The 19,218-nt window shown below is 39.8% G+C and overlaps 1 protein-coding gene across 3 annotated transcripts in view; it reads right to left on the bottom strand.

Moving 5' to 3' along the window:
• The window catches only part of unc5da (unc-5 netrin receptor Da), a 308,148-nt gene that overhangs the window by 92,410 nt on the left and 196,520 nt on the right, over positions 1 to 19,218 (bottom strand). The gene's annotated exons all lie outside the window — the stretch shown is intronic.

Below are 19,218 nucleotides of genomic sequence, written 5' to 3'. Positions count from 1 at the left end.
ACCAACCAAATGTGACATCCCGTCATGGCTGCCAAAGACCTTGAGGCCATGGATTAACTACAAAGCCCAGATACACATCTATAGTGCTTCCAAAACCCTGTTGTATTGCTCTCTGGAGTGTCTCTAATACACAGTTGGCTTCTTCAGAGAATTTCGATTATTTTATTTATTTTTTGTATTGCACATGTAAACACACAGCCATCTTGTATTCCTGAACTTGCGCCAAGCTCTGTGCCAACTATGAACTGCTGAAATGTCTGAGCATCCATCAGGAACGGAGTTCTTTCGCATCCTGCTGGTTCTAAGTGGAATTCTGCTTCTTGTGATTACATGCGTCGCTGGGAACGTCTTATTTGATTTGTTCATGCAATATTAAAAACATTCTGTTTGACATGCAGTCAGGCTTATGCAATGTCAATGCTCCAGTGCTGTGTTCAATGTTTTCTGGAAATGATAAGGTAAGAGATTTTTTTTCTTCTTCCGTTTAACTTGGCTTGCTATGTTAAATACAGTTAAGTTAAAGTTCCCTTGTAGTCAATCATTTTATCCCCAAAATGACATATTTAAAAAAAAAAAAAATGTTCCTGTAAAAAAGATTCTTCATGTCTTACATTGCTTGAATGTAACCCCACAGCCTTGCTTCCTTTAGTGGTAATACTTTAGAATACTATTCTAATATATTTGAATAACACTACTCTAAAGTGTAATCCATTTAGCATACGCAGAACTATGAATATGCAAATTAGCTCTGCCTCCACTCACTCTCGCTCAACTTTACTGTAGTAAAAGCTACACGATGGAAATACTGGTTTAATTCAATCATATATGTTTGAACCAGAAACTGATTCAAATAAGTGGAAGAGTGAATTATACAGGGTCATCTACAAGTTGATATATCAGAATGGTAATGCGTTTTATGTATCGCTCTTTAAAATGTCGAACACACAACGGTAATTAATATAATTAGCCTTTTGCTTGATTACAGATTACGTTACACAAACCATGTTCCCGTTCGCCACCTCAGTCTGTCTTCTAAAAAACAGCATTATTAGAAATGTTTTGACCAGCTCAGTATGTCAGTGGAGAAAGGTATTTAGTTCATCATCATAACATTGTAATATGCTTCATATACATAATTCACCCGCTATATTGCTAAATGTACCTGATTTTTCATATCTACAGAAAAATATACCGGGATAACCTGGCATCTCTTCCCTGCTTCGCAGCATAGTTAATGATATGCAAAAGCCAGCCTACACGTTGACGTGATTGGTTACATGGTAGTTTGTGACGTCAGAAAAACATTGGCAATCTTTGGTTCACTGCAGTTTTAAGGAGGAAATACTCAGCAATGGTGTTGACTTATGAATTTGCACATGTTTTGTCTTAAAGCATATTAAAAACACCACATAAACAATGTTAAAATCTAGAACCACAGGGGTCTTTAAATACACTCTTAATACAGTTGACCACTTATTTATATGTAAACTAGTGTGTAATATGTAAACATTTAAAATGTTCATTTTAAAACTTATATCGGAAAATGTTTTAATAAAAATATTGATAAATAATCTTCCTAATATACACTCACCTAAAGGATTATTAGGAACACCATACTAATACTGTGTTTGACCTCCTTTCGCCTTCAGAACTGCCTTAATTCTACGTGGCATTGATTCAACAAGGTGCTGAAAGCATTCTTTAGAAATGTTGGCCCATATTGATAGGATAGCATCTTGCAGTTGATGGAGATTTGTGGGATGCACATCCAGGACACGAAGCTCCCGTTCCACCACATCCCAAAGATGCTCTATTGGGTTGAGATCTGGTGACTGTGGGGGCCATTTTAGTACAGCGAACTCATTGTCATGTTCAAGAAACCAATTTGAAATTATTCAAGCTTTTTGACATGGTGCATTATCCTGCTGGAAGTAGCCATCAGAGGATGGGTACATGGTAGTCATAAAGGGATGGACATGGTCAGAAACAATGCTCAGGTAGGCCGTGGCATTTAAACCATGCCCAATTGGCACTAAGGGGCCTAAAGTGTGCCAAGAAAACATCCCCCACACCATTACACCACCACAAGCAGCCTGCACAGTGGTAACAAGGCATGATGGATCCATGTTCTCACTCTTCCAAACACACACTTCACACACTTCCAAATTCTGACTCTACCATCTGAATGTCTCAACAGAAATCGAGACTCATCAGACCAGGCAACGTTTTTCCAGTCTTCAACTGTCCAATTTTGGTGAGCTTGTGCAAATTGTAGCCTCTTTTTCCTATTTATAGTGGAGATGAGTGGTACCCGGTGGGGTCTTCTGCTGTTGTAGCCCATCCGCCTCAAGGTTGTGCGTGTTGTGGCTTCACAAATGCTTTGCTGCATACCTCGGTTGTAATGAGTGGTTATTTCAGTCAAAGTTGCTCTTCTATCAGCTCGAATCAGTCGACCCATTCTCCTCTGACATCTAGCATCAACAAGGCATTTTTGCCCACAGGACTGCCGCATACTGGATATTTTTCCCTTTTCACACCATTCTTTGTAAACCCTAGAAATGGTTGTGCATGAAAATCCCAGTAACTGAGCAGATTGTGAAATACTCAGACCGGCCCGTCTGGCACCAACAACCATGCCACGCTCAAAATTGCTTAAATCACCTTTCTTTCCCATTCTGACATTCAGTTTAGAGTTCAGGAGATTGTCTTGACCAGGACCACCCCCCTAAATGCCATGAAGCAACTGCCATGTGATTGGTTGATTAGATAATTGCATTTATGAGAAATTGAACAGGTGTTCCTAATAATCCTTTAGGTGAGTGTATACAGTACTGATACAGTACTTAGGCACGTTACTATTTTAATCCCAAAAATGGTTTTAATACAGTTATTTATATCTCTTGCTGTGTGTCAGCAGGAAATATCAGTTTACATTTCCAAACATTCATTTTGCCATTAATTATAATAATCCAGTGATATTTTTGTCTGCACAAAGAGTCTGACAACAGCCGGTACGCTCCACACAGAGATCTGATCGCACCATCATCGAGTCTGTCAGTGATTACAGGAAGAAACTGAAAAAAACTGAGACAAACTAAATCCAGAAGAAAACTATGGCACTGTCTCCAAGATGCTTGAAGAAACCTACCAGCAAAACAGTACTGTGAAAAGTTATAGGCACTTGTGTAAAAATGCTGTAAAGTGAGGATGCTTTCATCAATAGATTTTATTTATCGATTAACTTCTATTAACTAAATCAAATAGATATTTGGTGTGGCTGCCCTTTGTATTTAAAACAGCTATTGTCACAATATTGTTTCAGTTCAAACATTAAAAAGACTGGTTCAAAATAACAATTCATACGCCAAAATTACACTATTATGCTGTGTTTGACCTTGAAACCACTGACGCTTTTCCCATCCAAGAGAGAGAGAGAGAGAGAAACCCCTCCACTTCCTCTTTTTTTCCTTTTCTTCATCCTCTAATTCCTGGTCCCAACACATTCATGTATTCCTTCTCTGCTTTCCAAGCAGGCTCTCGTCTTCATCCCTGCTGTAATTTTCACGCCAAATTCAGAGTTGGAGCCTCCGAGAGAGTCAGTGGCAGCTTTGTCGGTCTTTGCTCGCCCATGGTCCTCATCCCCCCCTTTCCTTTTTTTTCCTGTTCCAGCATTTGGAGAGCAGTGTGTGTGTGTGTGTCGGTGCAGAGATCTGGCTTGTGGCTTGTTGCTGAGTGGCAGTGGAGAGTTCTGTGAGAGATTTGGAGAACTGAATCTGCTTCTCACAACAGTAACAATGTTTCAGTGTCTGGATCCACACGTCCAGAGATGCCTCATCCAAAGTGTCCTCTCTCTCCTATGGGCTTGGCAGAGACCAACAGATCTGATCCCTCTCCTACTGCTGGCAGCCGTTGGGGTGCAGCTGTGTGTGTGTGTGTGTGTGTGTGGATATTGTCCGTCTGTTGGCTTTGAGCTCAATCTCAAGCATTCGGAGATCTGTGCTGTCCCTGTGAGCCTTCTGATCCTGTAGACACACAGTGTATATGCGAGTCTGAGTATATGGCCACTTCAAGGGAACAACCGCAGATGACCTCGTAGATGAGCGATGCTTGTCTGTGCCACATGCGGGGAGTGCTTCAAACTGCATAACGGCCGTATTTGTTCGACGTGACACTGAAAAAGTGCTCAAAAGCCCCTTTAGACGTCTTGACTGACATTGCAACTGCTAATCCTGAATCAAAGCCCATTGTTGACATGTCTGTGAGGAGTCTAAACAGTTACTGTTTATAATCCTGGATTGCAGCTACAGCTCATTTTGCTGTTGTTCACTCGATCATGTATAGCGCTTTCAGCCCTGAGGATTTGTGAGGGTATGCATTTTCTCTTTTCCCTTAATCTCTTTCAAACTCCCTCTCTTCTGTTTTTCTTCATCGTCTTTGTCCTTCTCGGATCTCAATGCATCTTGTCTTGTGTCTGTCTTTCTCTGTTGGCGGTAGATGATATAGCGCAGTGGGCTAGCTGTGATCTTAATGCAGAATGCTGGACGTCAATCCCTCTTGCAGTCGCCGAACAGCAGGTGAGGACCATCTCACCCTCCAGCTCTTGCTGTGCCCTTCTTTCCCTCCCTCTGTAGTTGCCTTCCAAGTGTCTCCTCTTATCTATCTCCTGTTCACCCATCAGCCCACTGGATGTTCACCATACAGTGACCTTTTAAAGAGACAGTTCACTCACAAAATGAAAATTTCGTCATCGTTTACTCACCCAGATTCTGATCCAAACCTGTTTGTACACCAATTGCTTTACTTGCCCACCATTGCACTGCCCCCATAGAAATAAAGACAATTTAGTTCAGTTGGAAAATGGCAGCTACAGTTATAAACTAAAAGTGTCTGCTCTGCTCCATATAGAGCATGAGCTGCAGAGTCACAGCACGGTGCTGTAGAAAGTCAGATTTCACGAGACGAGAATAAGGAGATGACTGACAAGACGATGGTGGGGTATTTGATACGCAACAGATCCTGTGCGTCATTGACAAATATCTTATCTTGTAAAATGTGAGCTCAGTACCGTCACTCCCTATACACAGAGTGTGCGCGTGAGCAAATTCAAAGGCTGCAATGAAAAGCGAGCACCAGGGCCGTCACCGAGCATGGTGCGAGGGCCAGTGCGAGTTAATGGATGCGAGGCCCCACCCCCAGTCACGGTTTTGCAGAGTATGGCTGGCATATGCCAGGATGCTTTTTCATTTTATCTGATATACACAAACACATTTTAACCACTAATTGCGTTTTAAAATAAAATCAACATCTGTAATTATAAAGAAAGTGATAAATGAACTTGAAACTTGAAAATTAAAAGAAAACATGGATGGAAAGAGGCTAGTTGGATGAGAGCGAAGTAGTAATGCATAGGTGAAAAGGGTGATAAAATACGTTACAAATTGGGTATTTGACAAATAGAATTAATAAAATATTGGTGATTATTCCTGTAACAGACAAGGAAATAGCAGTGATGGAGACGGCATTCTTTTTTGTTTTTTGCCCTCCTGGGAAACAATGAGGTTTGTCTAGAGCTACAGCTCTGCAATGATAAAGTTATTCCATTATAGAGGCTTGTTGGTGTTAAGCCACTTTGCTGTTTGCTTTTTCTTTATTTTTGTAAGTCTTTTTTAAAATCGGAAGATTACTTGTTTTAAATATTACATTTTTGTAATGGTGTAAGATTTTACTCTTGATTAAAAAGTTTTTGAATGATATTGTGTGGCGCTATGCTGTTTGCATTAATGCAATATCATTAGACATTGAGGGGGACACACGTCACCAATATTGTATATTATTGCAGGTGTGTTGCACTGTAACAGGGGCGGTTCAAGACCCTTTTTAAAAAAAAAAAAATGTGATTAACCTTTAAAACACATGAAACTGGCGGGAGGCTTCAGCTTCGTCCCGTCTTTTAGTCAGCATGTTCTTCAATCCGCAGTGGCGTCGAGCAGAGCGCACGTCAGAAGCAGAGGTGTTTGCGTTCATCTGAGCTCTCATTGGTCTGTCACCGCTTGTCAATGTCAAAATATTTGAGAAAACCAATCAAATCAGAGTAGGCGGGCTTTATGTTCACACAGAATCTGCCGAGGCTAAGTGCGAATTTTAGCAGCACGACTCGACGTCAAGTGAGAGAAATGTGAGCTAAAACAGCTGCTTCTCTAAGTCAGAAATGTTAAACAAAGACAGAAATATTTAGGCAAATGAATAAACTTTTGTCTAATTTCGCCATTTTGAATGGACAATAGGCCTATGTAATGTGATTCATAATGTAATTAACAAACAAGAAATATTAACAAAACTGTTTTCTTCAGATTAGGCATAAGATTAATAATGAATGTGTACATATTGTAAATTAATATTATTCCATTTGTAGCCTTCAGAAAATAAAATAAAGCTCAGCTATTTCAGCCTGAATTGGGCATAAGATTAGTAATGAATGTGTTTATATTGTGAATGAATTTAATAAACTTAAAACTTTAATAAACAGTGAATTAACGTGTCTTAGAAAAGTATTCATAAAACATATAAATATCAGTATGTTAATATGTAAACCATATGTTTACTTTCTTCACTGACGAAAATGGAAAAACTATATCAGTCAAAGCTCAGCGTTAGGAGGGGAAGAGACTGAGCAAGATAAAAACTGAGAAAAAGAGAGATGTGGAGATAAGAAAGACAAATAATCTACTGCCCAGTGACATGGTTTTCAAGCTGTTGTTATCTAATTTTTTGGCCTTCAGAACATCTTAAACTGCACATATGTAGATCAGAGAAATAAACATTTTCTTGGGGGAGCTTTATAAGTATTGCTTTATAAGTATTAATAAACAGCCATCCTATGGATATGCATGTTAGTAAGCTACCAGTTAATAGCACAATTTGGACCCTAAAATACCCTCACTGGGGGCTAAGACCCCCTAAAATGAAAATCCTAGAACAGCCCCAGCACTGTACCGTAATTTTTTTTTAAATGTTAAACTTTTTAAGCTGGTCCGCTTCGGCGGTCTAATGCTTTAATGGTTCAAGAGCTCAAGGTAAGGTATAGGCTAGCTAAACATAATAAATGTCAACTGTTTTACGATAGAAATGTTAAACGACGACAGCAATCCAGTGATCTACTCAACTTTATTTTGTCAAAGGTTGCCATTTGAATTTTGAAATGAATAGGCCTATATATAATTAATGTAATTCTAATTCATGTTTGAATGTGACGAGACAAGAAACATTAACATAGCTGTTTTTGGCATATTAGGCATAACATTTGAGTGAATGTGTGCATATTTTAAAATAAAAAGTATTTTTAAAGTATGTATGTATCTTTTCAAAAATATTTCAAATGCATTACAGTAAATTCCAGCTATTTTACTATTTTATTCTCTGAAATCCCTTTAAATCCTGGGCCACAGTCAATTTGTGATACCTTCGTCAAAATTTGACCCCCTAAATCGAGTGGTCCTGTGAGGCCGCACACTTCGCACAGCCCTTATGACAGAATGGGGTGAGTGTGCATTGAAAAGCAATTCCAATACTCCGCATATCCTGATATCATCCTCCCCTTATGTACAACCCCCCCCCCACCCCTGGTGTTATGGGTAATACTGGTGTTGTCGCAAGTTTATTTTATTCGTTATACCGAATTCTGTGACCCACCGAATAATGTGACTGTACACATAAAGTAGTGACAGTAGGGTTAGGATTGGGATTAGGATTAGATCACAGAATTCAACACTGGTGTTTAAATTTCCTCACCATGACATCCCTAGTTTACGCTGCTCTTTTTGATACTGTCAACAACAACAAAAAAAAACATTTTGGAAACATCATTGGATTTCAGTCAATCTTGTGTAAATCTTGAGTACCTATAGAATAGTATTGCATACTTCATATCTACGAAAAGTCTTTAGTTTTATCATATTTATAAAAGAAAGATACGCTGTACTGAGTCTTTCCAAAAAATACAGAGCGGCTGGAGACGTGTCGTGTGGGCGGAGCTAAACAGCCACGATCGTGCGCAGCTATTTCGTTGAGAGTGTCTGAAAGCTGTGACATCCTTAAACGTGGAAAAGAAAACGTTATCCTAAATAAACCATGACTATCAATCAGATTCAACCACACATAAATGATCCAGAATCTGATCCGGAGGCTGAAATTGAACAGGAGCAGCAGCAGCAGGTCGTTTCTATGTGGTATGAACTGGAACTGTATATATTTGCTTAGTGGCTTGTCATGCGCAAGTTTTACAACATTTGTGTGTGTTTACTCATGATTTATGAGGTCATAAACCAGGTTTATATGGACTTAAAAGTTAGCAGTAGCAAGCAGAATGGTTTTGCACGTCATGTTGTTTCCTTGAGGTGCACTTACACACCGATAGCTAACAAATCAAAGACATTTGAAGCAGTTTTACTCATGCCTTCTTCCAACGCACGACCGTGAACCTTAATTGCTGGGACCACTCCATCTTTCAGCATTAGACAAGCTACAAATCCGGAGTTGAACCAGGCCTTGTTTATAAAACGATCGTAGCCGAAATGCAGGGAACAAACTCCGTTTGCACAACTCCGTTTCTGCTCTGGAAAAACAAACTCCATCCACTGTCCCATTAACGTTGGGTTCTTTGGGAAGCTGAACAGGGTTGTCTCGCCCTGACAACCAAAAAACACACTTCTTTGGCACATAAATACTCCTTAAAACGTCCAACTTTAAAAATAAAAAAAACGCTGTCCATTTTTAGTATGGGAATCCAAGTCTTTAACAGTGTAAAAAGCTCACTATGCATGAAACAGCATTTTACCCCCCCCCCCCTCCCCACCCTTTTAATCACAATATGTTGTTTGAACATTCTTCAGGAGTTTCTTCTTTCGAGTTCCACTGAAGAAAAAGTCTCATCGTCTTCCCCTTAAATCTCTGTAATGTCACCCTTTTCCCCTACCTTTCTCCTTCACCTTCCATCTTTCTCCGCCCATCGCTTCGTTCCACTGCTTAAATCTCTCCTTTGGCAGATCTCTATCGTTATCGCGCTCCTAATAAATCTCTCCTCTCTCTTTTCTTTTTTCCTCTCAGTCTGTCTATCTTTCTTTCTCAGTGGTAGTAGGATCAGAAGCTTTAGCTGTGTGATCTGTATTGATCAGTGAGCAGTGGGGTTATGCTGCTCTGGCAGACTGTTGCTCTGCTCTGCCCTGCCCTCCTGCTCTCTTCCAGCCCATTTCCATCGCCATGACAACAGGTTGAGTGTTGGCCGGTGAAGCACTTCCCGTGGCAGCCTAAAGAAAACATTTCTTTCAGTTTTTTGAATACTATCTACACACATGATTTCAGCTCCGGGCTTTTATTAAAGGAATAGTTCACCCAGAAAATCGAGTCATTCAGTCTGATTTGTGAAAAGGATCAACTGTTTCATTACAGAATAAGAACAGACTTAAAGACTAAACTTTTCACAGTTGGGTGATAAATCACTTAGATATTTGTATTTTTCACTCAAGAATCTCTGTAGCAGGATCAATGACTCAGTAAGCTGAATAATCCAACTTCCAATTCTAGAATGAATTAGCCCAATTTGAGAATTGATCAGTCTGATTCATTAACAAATTGCTCAGTCTGATTTGTGAACTATGTCAACTGATTTATTGAAACAAACCCACTCAGAAGAATGAATCAATCATTGGTCCACCAGTTCTAAAGTTCACTCTCTTTCAGGAGAAAAGTTGTGTTGTAAATAATCATAGAATTTTACATTTAACTTGAGAACTGCTGCAACTGGATCAATGAATCGGTAAGCGGAACAATACAACTTTCAATTCTAGAATGAATAAGTCTAAATTGAGAATCAATCATTAACAAAAAAAGTTCAGTCTGATTTGTGAACCAAATCAAATGGTTCATTAAAAAGACTCAAAAGAATGATTCATTCATTGATCTAGTTCTTAAGTTAAACTCACCCATACTGCATATAATAGCAGTTGTGTGGTAATAATTTTCCTTTTAACTCAAGAACCGCTGTAAATAGATCAACTTCCAATTCTAGAATGAAGTAGTCCAATTTGAGAAGGAATCGGTCTGATAAATGAACAAATTGTGAACCTGGTTCAATGTAAAGGTTCATTCAAAGGATGATGCTTTCATTTATCCAGTTCTCAACTTCAACTCATCGGTAACTGTTCTTGTGCTAACAACTCAATGCAGGGGATGTTGTCAGTGAATATAAAGATGTAATTTCTGTTTGTTACTCCCACAAATCTATCAAATACCTTCAAAAGACCTGGAATACAGCAGCCAAGTAGATCATGGCAGAACAATACCTCTAACACTAGTCATTTGCTATCATTTGCAGCCAAGATTATTACCACCCCCAGCAGCATGGGCAACTGAAACCTCACGGGCTCTGCAGCTATCAAAATACATTTTCAAAAAGTGCCAGCATAAAAGCCACAACAGTCCTCATAATTATTAAACAAACCAGCACATTTTATCAGGCACAAGTGCACAAATGTGTGATAATGTGTTGGATGCACACTCAGTGAACTCATCACAACTGAATTATGAATCGTTGACTGCACAGTGAACCGCCAACACCTGAGGTGTGTTTGCAAGGTCGCACACTTGAACTCTGATCGGCCCACCGATGAACTTCAGTCGTCACCCTTAAAAATATCATTGTCATTCTTTGTGCTCTTAGTTCACACACAATGCTAATACTCATTCCAGTCTACAAAAGGGCACCATATATATATATATATATATATATATATATATATATATATATATATATATATATATATATATATATATATATATATATATATATATATATATATATATATATATATATATACATTTTTTTTAAATTTTTTTTTTACCTATTCTATATTTTAAAGGGGTGGTAAACCACGATTTCACTATTCTAACTTTAGCTAACGTGTAATGTTGCTGCTTGAGCATAAACAACATCTGCAAAGTTACAACGTTCAAAGTTTAAAGCAAAGGGAGATATTTGCTTTTAAAGAAATCAGTTTCTAAGAACTACAGCAAACGGCCAGTAGGCGACTACACACATTCCTCCAGGGTTGGTGACATCAACAGGCTCAATATTTACATAAACCCCTCCTCCGAGAATATTAAATAAGGGGGGGTGAGGCCATTTTGTATCGCGGCGCTGTTGTGGTTAGTAGGCTGGAGTGTTGTTGCCGCGATGCCGAGGAAACGCTGTTATATTCATCCGGATTGCAGGTCTGGGGTACTTGCTCTGTTCAGACTTCATAGGGACGGGGGTGCGTTGCAGAGCGTTTAACATACAGCATGTTATATGCACGTGTGTTTGAGTCAGCGGGGAATCAGGCGCGCGCAGGGCTCCCTGCAGCACATCCACGGAGGAGAACATCCACCGTCTTCGCGATTTCAATGCCAGATTTGCACAACGTCAGCTGCGTGAAAAAAACACTGCCGGTGCGTGGATGCATGACGCGCGCGCTGCACATTTCACGGAGGACAAAACAAACTTCCACAAACTTCGCGAGTTCAATACAGGATATGCACAACGGCTTGTCCTGAAAGCTGGATTTACAAACAGAAGCTGTTCACGGGCCACAACCTGTAAGTCTGATTTATTTTTCATCGATGTGTTTTCCTGTAATAGGTTGTAGCAAGGAAGTAAACAGATGACAACGCTGTTCTGCAAACCAGTCTGTTAAATGCTCATTCATACTTAACGTTATCCGACGAACACCTAACGTTACAAACACTAACGTTAAAATCTCAACAGCGAACCTGGCATTAGTGTAAATGATTCTTTGATTAGAGCTTTTATGTATTGTTTATCTACAGGCATGCTAAACATGGTTCTGTGTGTGATTTGGCTAACTTACTAGTTAAAGCCAGTGCTTAGTGTTTGTTTTGGGTTAGTTCTTGTGACAGATATTTGGCTATAATCGTTCTAAAAATACAAAAGTTAAAGTGCCATTCAGTAGCGATCATTATAGATCCGCAGTCTTTACTCTTGAGGACTGAACAGGTTCTGCTCGATCATCTTCACTCAAATGTTCTGGGTCTGATTCGGGCTCAGATTGGTATGGTTTTATTGACGCCGTTGTTTCTAACACTGACCAAAGCACAGCCTCCGATAAAGGTAAGGGGCGTGACGTTTCCGACATACGTGCACTAGGCGTTTAGCGAATCACAACACACTGGGCCAGCTAACCAATCTGAGCCCATCGCGTATTTTTGAGGGACTGGCTTCATACAACCCGGAAAGCATCAGACCGTTTTACAAGGAGGGACAGAGCAGTGTAGAATAAAGGTCAAATATATGAAAAATAAGGCAATTTTTTTTAAAACGAAGCATGAACACATGTTACAGTGCACCCCACAAACACAGTCAAGCCTTCAAAAGAATGTGTTTTACCACCCCTTTAAGATGTGCAGGAAAAAAGTGTGTGAGTTTAATCAAGATATAATGAAAACATTCATAGAGCCACAACTGTAGTGTGAATAGGAGTGACTCTCAAATTGTCCTGTTCATACAACATCTTGGAGCAGCATGAATTTTCCCGGTATGGACAAATAACTGAAGTTAAGACCCTTTTTGATCAAAGGAAATATAAAAGATAGCAGCTCCCATGAAATTGTAAAAATTTACACAACATTATTTAATAAATTTGCCAATCAAGACACAAGTTAAAAATTGTCAAATGCATTTTTGTGTGTGTGTGTGTGTATGTGTGTGGGAGGGTAGAACTGAATGTAGAGCGCAACATTTGACTTTGCAAAACTTCTAAAAATGTGTTCAATGTTATTTATTTTAACCGTTTAACACACCCAATTGTGGAAGACTGTTTCCATCTCAGAGTTAAACATAAATACATTAATTCATTTTAAGGTAACAGTGACTTTATATCTCCCAACTGTGATTTTATTTCTTTTTTCAAATTTTATCGTCTTTAAAAAATATACTTTTTTACCTTGAGGCAGAAACAGGCTTCTTGCAATGTAATGTTTTCAGTTTAAAGTCACCATGAAATTAAAATGGACAATCCTCTTTTCTTTTTTTTATGTAATATTTTAGTATTTATTATAAAAAATTGTTTAATAAATCAATGTGTCCTTGTAATCTTTATTAAATTGAACTTCCCCCTCCAACTTGCAGCATCCTCTTTTCTCTTCTCTGAGGATGTGTTCACTTACGTGAGGACGGGACAACCTGTCACTCACATGCGATCACAAAATCAAGTCCCATCCTACATTTTTTTCTTGTTCGAGAAACCGTTTTACTCAGATATATGTCACAATAAGGAAGAAAATATTATCGCAGCTATCATTCCGATTTTAAAGGAGTAGTTCACCCAATCATTTACTCACCCTCATGCCTTTTCATCTTATACTACAGAAGATATAGGGACAGATTTACTAACAGCTTGCGCCAACGCAAACCCTCTTTTGGCGTTTAAAAACTACTGTCAGGATTTACTAAAGACACACTGTGAAAAATTAGCACTGAAAAGGTGTGGACAGAGTTTTTTTTGCACCTGGCCTTATTGCATATGCATTTGTCGGAGTTTCCATTTTTTAGAATTTATCGGAGGAGAGTATTTAAATGAATCATGCAAGGTGATTTTACTAAAGTTTGCGCTCGTCAATTTACTGGTGTTTGCGTCATTATTTACCTCCTCAAAAAAACTTAAACCAGACTCTAATTTGCGCTGTTCCTGGTAGATTGCGTTGGTCATTATGGAAATGATCCATCTGCGTCTGTGTTCTTTAATTTACCAGTCGTCAGCAGATAAAACCCAGAACTTTCCACTCCCATGTGCTTTTTTGGAATTGCGCTCTCACGCTAATTTGCCCCGTTTAGTAAATCTGGCCCATAGAGTCATACAGGTTTGTCACAACATGAGGGTGAGTAAATGATGACAATTTTCATTTTTGGGTGAACAACTTCTTTAACATTTCTACATTAAATTACAATTGTAGGTTTTAAATGATCAAACAGAGTTGCATTAATAGCACACAGAGCTGTGAATGATGTAGGGAGGTGATTACACTGCCCTGGTTCTGCGTGATTCTGCTCGTATGCCAGAGAATCTCAGTGGGTTCCAGCCCTGTTAGCCAGCTCTGCTGTGGCTGTGTGTTTGGCCACAGGAAGGAAACAGAGCTGGCTAATTCTGAAACAGACCTGCAAGCTGGCCACTCTTCCTAACGGCGTTCATCAAACATGGGGCGGTAAAGCCGGAGCTTTCCTTTTACATCTCTATCAATGCCTGTGATTCTTTGTTCTGGAATCATAGTCACAAACGCTTACGCAAACAAACAAACCCTGTGTGATATTTACAATAATGTGCAACTGATTCACATAAACCCTTTTTATTAACAGTAGGCCGATAAAATGGGTTTATTTATGTCAATATGTACGTCTCCGAGACACATTGACCACATCAACCTCATCCTGTCCCGCACTATGGTTTTACAGTCTTTACCAGTCTTCACAAAAGTGCATCACTTCAAAAGTACTGACAGATTTACCAACCATCCATCCGTGAGCGATTCCATTCAGCCTAGCAGGACAAATAATCCGAGCATGTACACAGGCAGTCCAAGGACACCGCTGCTCCTGCTCTCCGAGTTTGATTTATCGGTTTTGCCGACAGAGAGATGCGATCGGAGTGTATCTGTGCTGGACCGAGGGAGCCCGGTCTTAATCAACGGAGCCTCACAGATGTACAGAGATGATTAGGCAGTCCAACAACCCACTGAGACTCAATGGTCAATGCTGGCCACGGGTAGAAGATCTCTGTAAGTGTGCTAAGAGGAAGCGGAGATAGCAAGCTGGGCACATGCAACATCACATTTGAGGTGGATGTTTATTTTAGCAGATGATCCGAGATCAGCCTAGGGGGTTTCAGCATGTGAGCTGATGTGAGCTGCGTTCCTTCTACTTTGCAATGGCGTGGTGTGGCCTAGTGGTTAAAGATGTGGAATAATAACCAAAAGGCTGTAGGTTTGAACCCCACCTGGGCCAATCCAAGCAATATTGTGCCTGTGGCAAGGCACTTAACCCCATGTAACTCCAGGGGATTGTCCTTGTTATAAGTGCACCATAAGACCTGTTTCACAATGCAGCATGTGAACAAAAATGTAACATAATTACAAGATCATAAAGGAAATAAAGTGATTTCTAGGTTACTACATGTGAGTATTTTCTTTTAAATAAAATAAAATAATGTACATTTAGAGACTTGATTGTCATGAAGTCTAATTGAACACCCCATTTTCATCCAAACTGCCAAATCGCTAAGTGGGAGCAATAAATATGACAGATCTGACAATGTGCACCACCTAGTGGCAGTAATAACAAATTTGTTCGTAAACACACTCTCACTCTGTAAAATAATCTGTATTTTAGGGCCAGGGCACCGATGGTGTGAGGACCCTATTGTATTTGCTCGGCCTATTATTCTTCTTCTCCCAAATGAATCGCATTTTTGAGGGCCTAAACATGCTCAAAAAACTAATGAAACTTTGCACACGTGTCAGAAGGGGCGAAAATTTATGTCTGATATGGGTTTCAGAAGGCGTGGCAAAATGGCTCGATAGCGCCACCTACAAAATTTCAGTTTGTGCCATTTCCAGAAGTTGTACTTTAACAAACTCCTCCTAGAGATTTAATCAGATCATCATCATATTTGCACAGTCTAATCTAAAGGCCTTTGCAATGTTAAATTGTGGAGATCTTGAGCATTCCCTGAAGGGCGTGTCTGTGGCGGCCTCACAAAGTTCGATGTTTCGCCATAAAACAGGAAGCTGCTGTAACTCGGGCATACAATGTCCCATCTGCCCCAAACTTCACATGTTTTATTAGAGTCCTGGGTTGAAGACATCTACACGCCAATATTCAGTTACAGTCATAGCGCCACCTGCAGGCAACAGGAAATGCCTTGTTTTACATTGTGATTAACTACTCATTGAGATTTAATCAGAACAACATCATATTTGGTCCATCTAATCTTAAGGCCTTAGCGATGTTAAATTGTGAATATCTTGAGTTTTCGATGAAGGGCATGTCCGTGGCGGCCTCACAAAGTCAAATGTTTCGCCATGACACAGGCAGCTGTTGTAAGTCAGGCATACAATGTCCAACCTGCCCCAAACTTCATTTGTTTGATAAGAGTCCTGGCTTGAAGACATCTACATATGAGTTTTAGAATTAGGCGTGGCAAAGTGGCTCCATAGCGCCACCTACAACATTTCAACAAAGTGCCCCTCCCGCTACGTTTCACGTACAGGTTTGAAATTTGGTAGACACATGTCACAGCCCAGTACCTACAAAAAAGTCTCCTGGTGCGAAATCTGAAAACCAACAGGAAGTGAGATATTTTGAATTCTCTTTGCAAAATTGTTGCAAATTTTTGCCATTTCCAGACGTTGTACTTTAACGAACTCCTCCTAGAGATTTAATCAGATCAACATCACATTTGGTCAGTCTAATCTAAAGGCCTTTGCAATGTTAAATTGTGTAGATCTTGAGTTTTCCCCGAAGGGCGTGTCCATGGTGGCCAGACAAATTTCAATGTTTCGCCATGAAACAGGAAGTTGCTGTAACTCAGGCATACAATTTCTGATCTGCCCCAAACTTCACATGTTTTATTAAAGTCCTGGCCTGAAGACAGGAAAGGCCATGTTTTACACTGTGATTAACTCCTCATTGAGATTTAACCAGAACAACATCATGTTTGGTCATGACCTGAAGACAACTACATGGCAATATTCAGTTATAGTCATAGCGCCACCTGCTAGCAGAAGGAAGTGTGGCACATCAAAATGACTTTGCTGTATTTCTCCAATATTTACCCGCTTAAATGCATGTCGCCCACTATTAGCTGTTTTCCTGAGGCAACCTGGTGGTGGTGGCCTCGGGGTGTGAGGGCCTTTTCATCGCTGCTTGCAGCTTTATTTTTATTTGAATCTTATTATGGAGCGAAAAGAGAGTTTTGACCCTCAACTTATTGACTATGGTGGGATGAATGTATAGCTAGCTATCCACATACATTATAAATAAACATAAATGCCTTTACTGACATTTTTTATCAATTCAGTGCACACATTTAATGAATAAAACTTATATAAATAAATAAATAATAATTATTATTATTTTTTTAAATCTAACTCATACCCCAAACTTCTCAATGGTAGCATATTCCAGACCTCATTCTAATCCATCCATTATATATTAGTTTATAAATAATTATTGTAATCCGTTAAATCCAGCACATCTTTAGAAAAAGACAGGTATCCCTTCTTCTATTCATTGCTAAAACACTCAACCATGTCTCTACCTTTCTCGCACAGAACAACAACCTGCACAACAACCAGTCTGGTTTCAAAAGCAGCCACTCAACCAAGACTGCCTTGCTCTCGGTTATTAAAGCTCTGAAACTGGCAAGAGCAGCTTCCAAATCACCAGTACTCATCTTGCTGGATCTGTCTTCTGCTTTTGACATGGTTAACCACCAGATCTTTCTGTCAACCTTCATGAAAACGGGCATCTCAGGAACTGCACTCCAGCAGTTCACCTAGGTTCTTCAGGGTGTCTTAGAGGGGTGAGGTGTCTGAGTTGCAATATTTAGCTACTGGGGTGACTCAGGGCTCTGTGCTTGGACCACTTCTCTTCTCTTCTCCATCTATATGACATCACTAGGATCTGTTATTCAGAACAATGGCTTTTCCTATCAATGCTATGCTGATGACACACAACTCTACCTCTCATTTCAGCCAGATGATCCGACAGACATTTCGGATTGGATGAAGGACCACCACCTTCAACTCCACCTCGCAAAGACAGAACTACTTGTGATCTCGGCCAACCAAATACTTCATCACAACTTCTCCATTTAGCTAGGTTTGTCATCCATAATTCTTTCTAAGACAGCTAGGAACCTCTGAGTTGTGATTAATGATCAGCTAAACTACACAGACCACATTGCTAGAACAGCCCGGTCCTGCAGATTTACCTTATACAATATTAGGAATATCAGGCCCTTCCTATCAGAGCATGCTACACAACTCCTTGTCCAAGCTCTTGTACTATTCAGACTGGACTACTATAATGCTCTCTTGGCATCCAGGATGTGCTGTCAAACCTCTGCAACTGATCCAGAATGCAGCAGTGAGAGTGATCTTTAACAAACCGAAGAGAGAACATGTCACACCTCTCCATCAATTTGCACTGGTTGCCAATAGCCGCTCACATCAAATTCAAGGCACTGATGTTTGCCTACGGAACGACCACTGGCTCTACACCCCCATACCTAAACTAATTTCTTCAGACTTGTGTGCCCTTCAGAAGCTTGCATTCTGCACGTGAACGGTGCCTTGTGGTGCAATCCCAAAGAGGCACAAAATCACTTTCACCGACCTTTACCTGGACTGTTCCCTGCTGGTGGGAAACTTGCCTTCAAGTTTCTTGAAAGCATCTTTTTCATCAAGACTTGACCGGTTAATACTAACACTCACTATTCTGTCTGTCTGTCCGTCCGTCCGTCCTTCGTATTGGTCGAATGTGAGTTTTTTTTTTACAAAAATAAGTTTATAAAGCCCTCCAAATAGCAATCAAGCATCTAAAAGTATCTTTATTTGCACGTTTTCTGAGAGGAGTACCTTTCCTTTGTTTCTCCGATCTTACTCGCGCTGACTGACAGAATGCGATCCAGATATACATATACACAGAATTTCAGTATTTCAACATATCTGTCTTGGTGAGTATTCACACAAACATTATATGTTATGTATTAAGTGAACGTTTGGTTAACTGTTGGTGGAAACCATCTGATGTGTAACATATATTAGATCCGTGCGGTACAGTAGGTCTTAATATAAGCTGTATATTAATCAAATAATTGTGATATCATGGAAAAAAAAGTTGAATATACATTTTTGGAATATTTGCTAATTGCAACTCATTTTGCCAACACGGGTCACATATATATTATACACACACACACACACACACACACACACACACACACACACACACACACACACACACACACACACACACACACACACACACACACACACACACACACACACACACACACACACACACACACACACACACACACACATACACTTGTACGCAATGATTGCATACTATGTGAAAAATTCACATTGACACTCCGATTTCCTTATCAGAAG

The sequence above is a fragment of the Gobio gobio genome (genome assembly GCF_949357685.1).
Source record: "Gobio gobio genome assembly, chromosome: 14".
Lineage (NCBI taxonomy): Eukaryota > Metazoa > Chordata > Actinopteri > Cypriniformes > Gobionidae > Gobio > Gobio gobio.
This window is presented reverse-complemented; position numbering and strand designations above follow the sequence as displayed.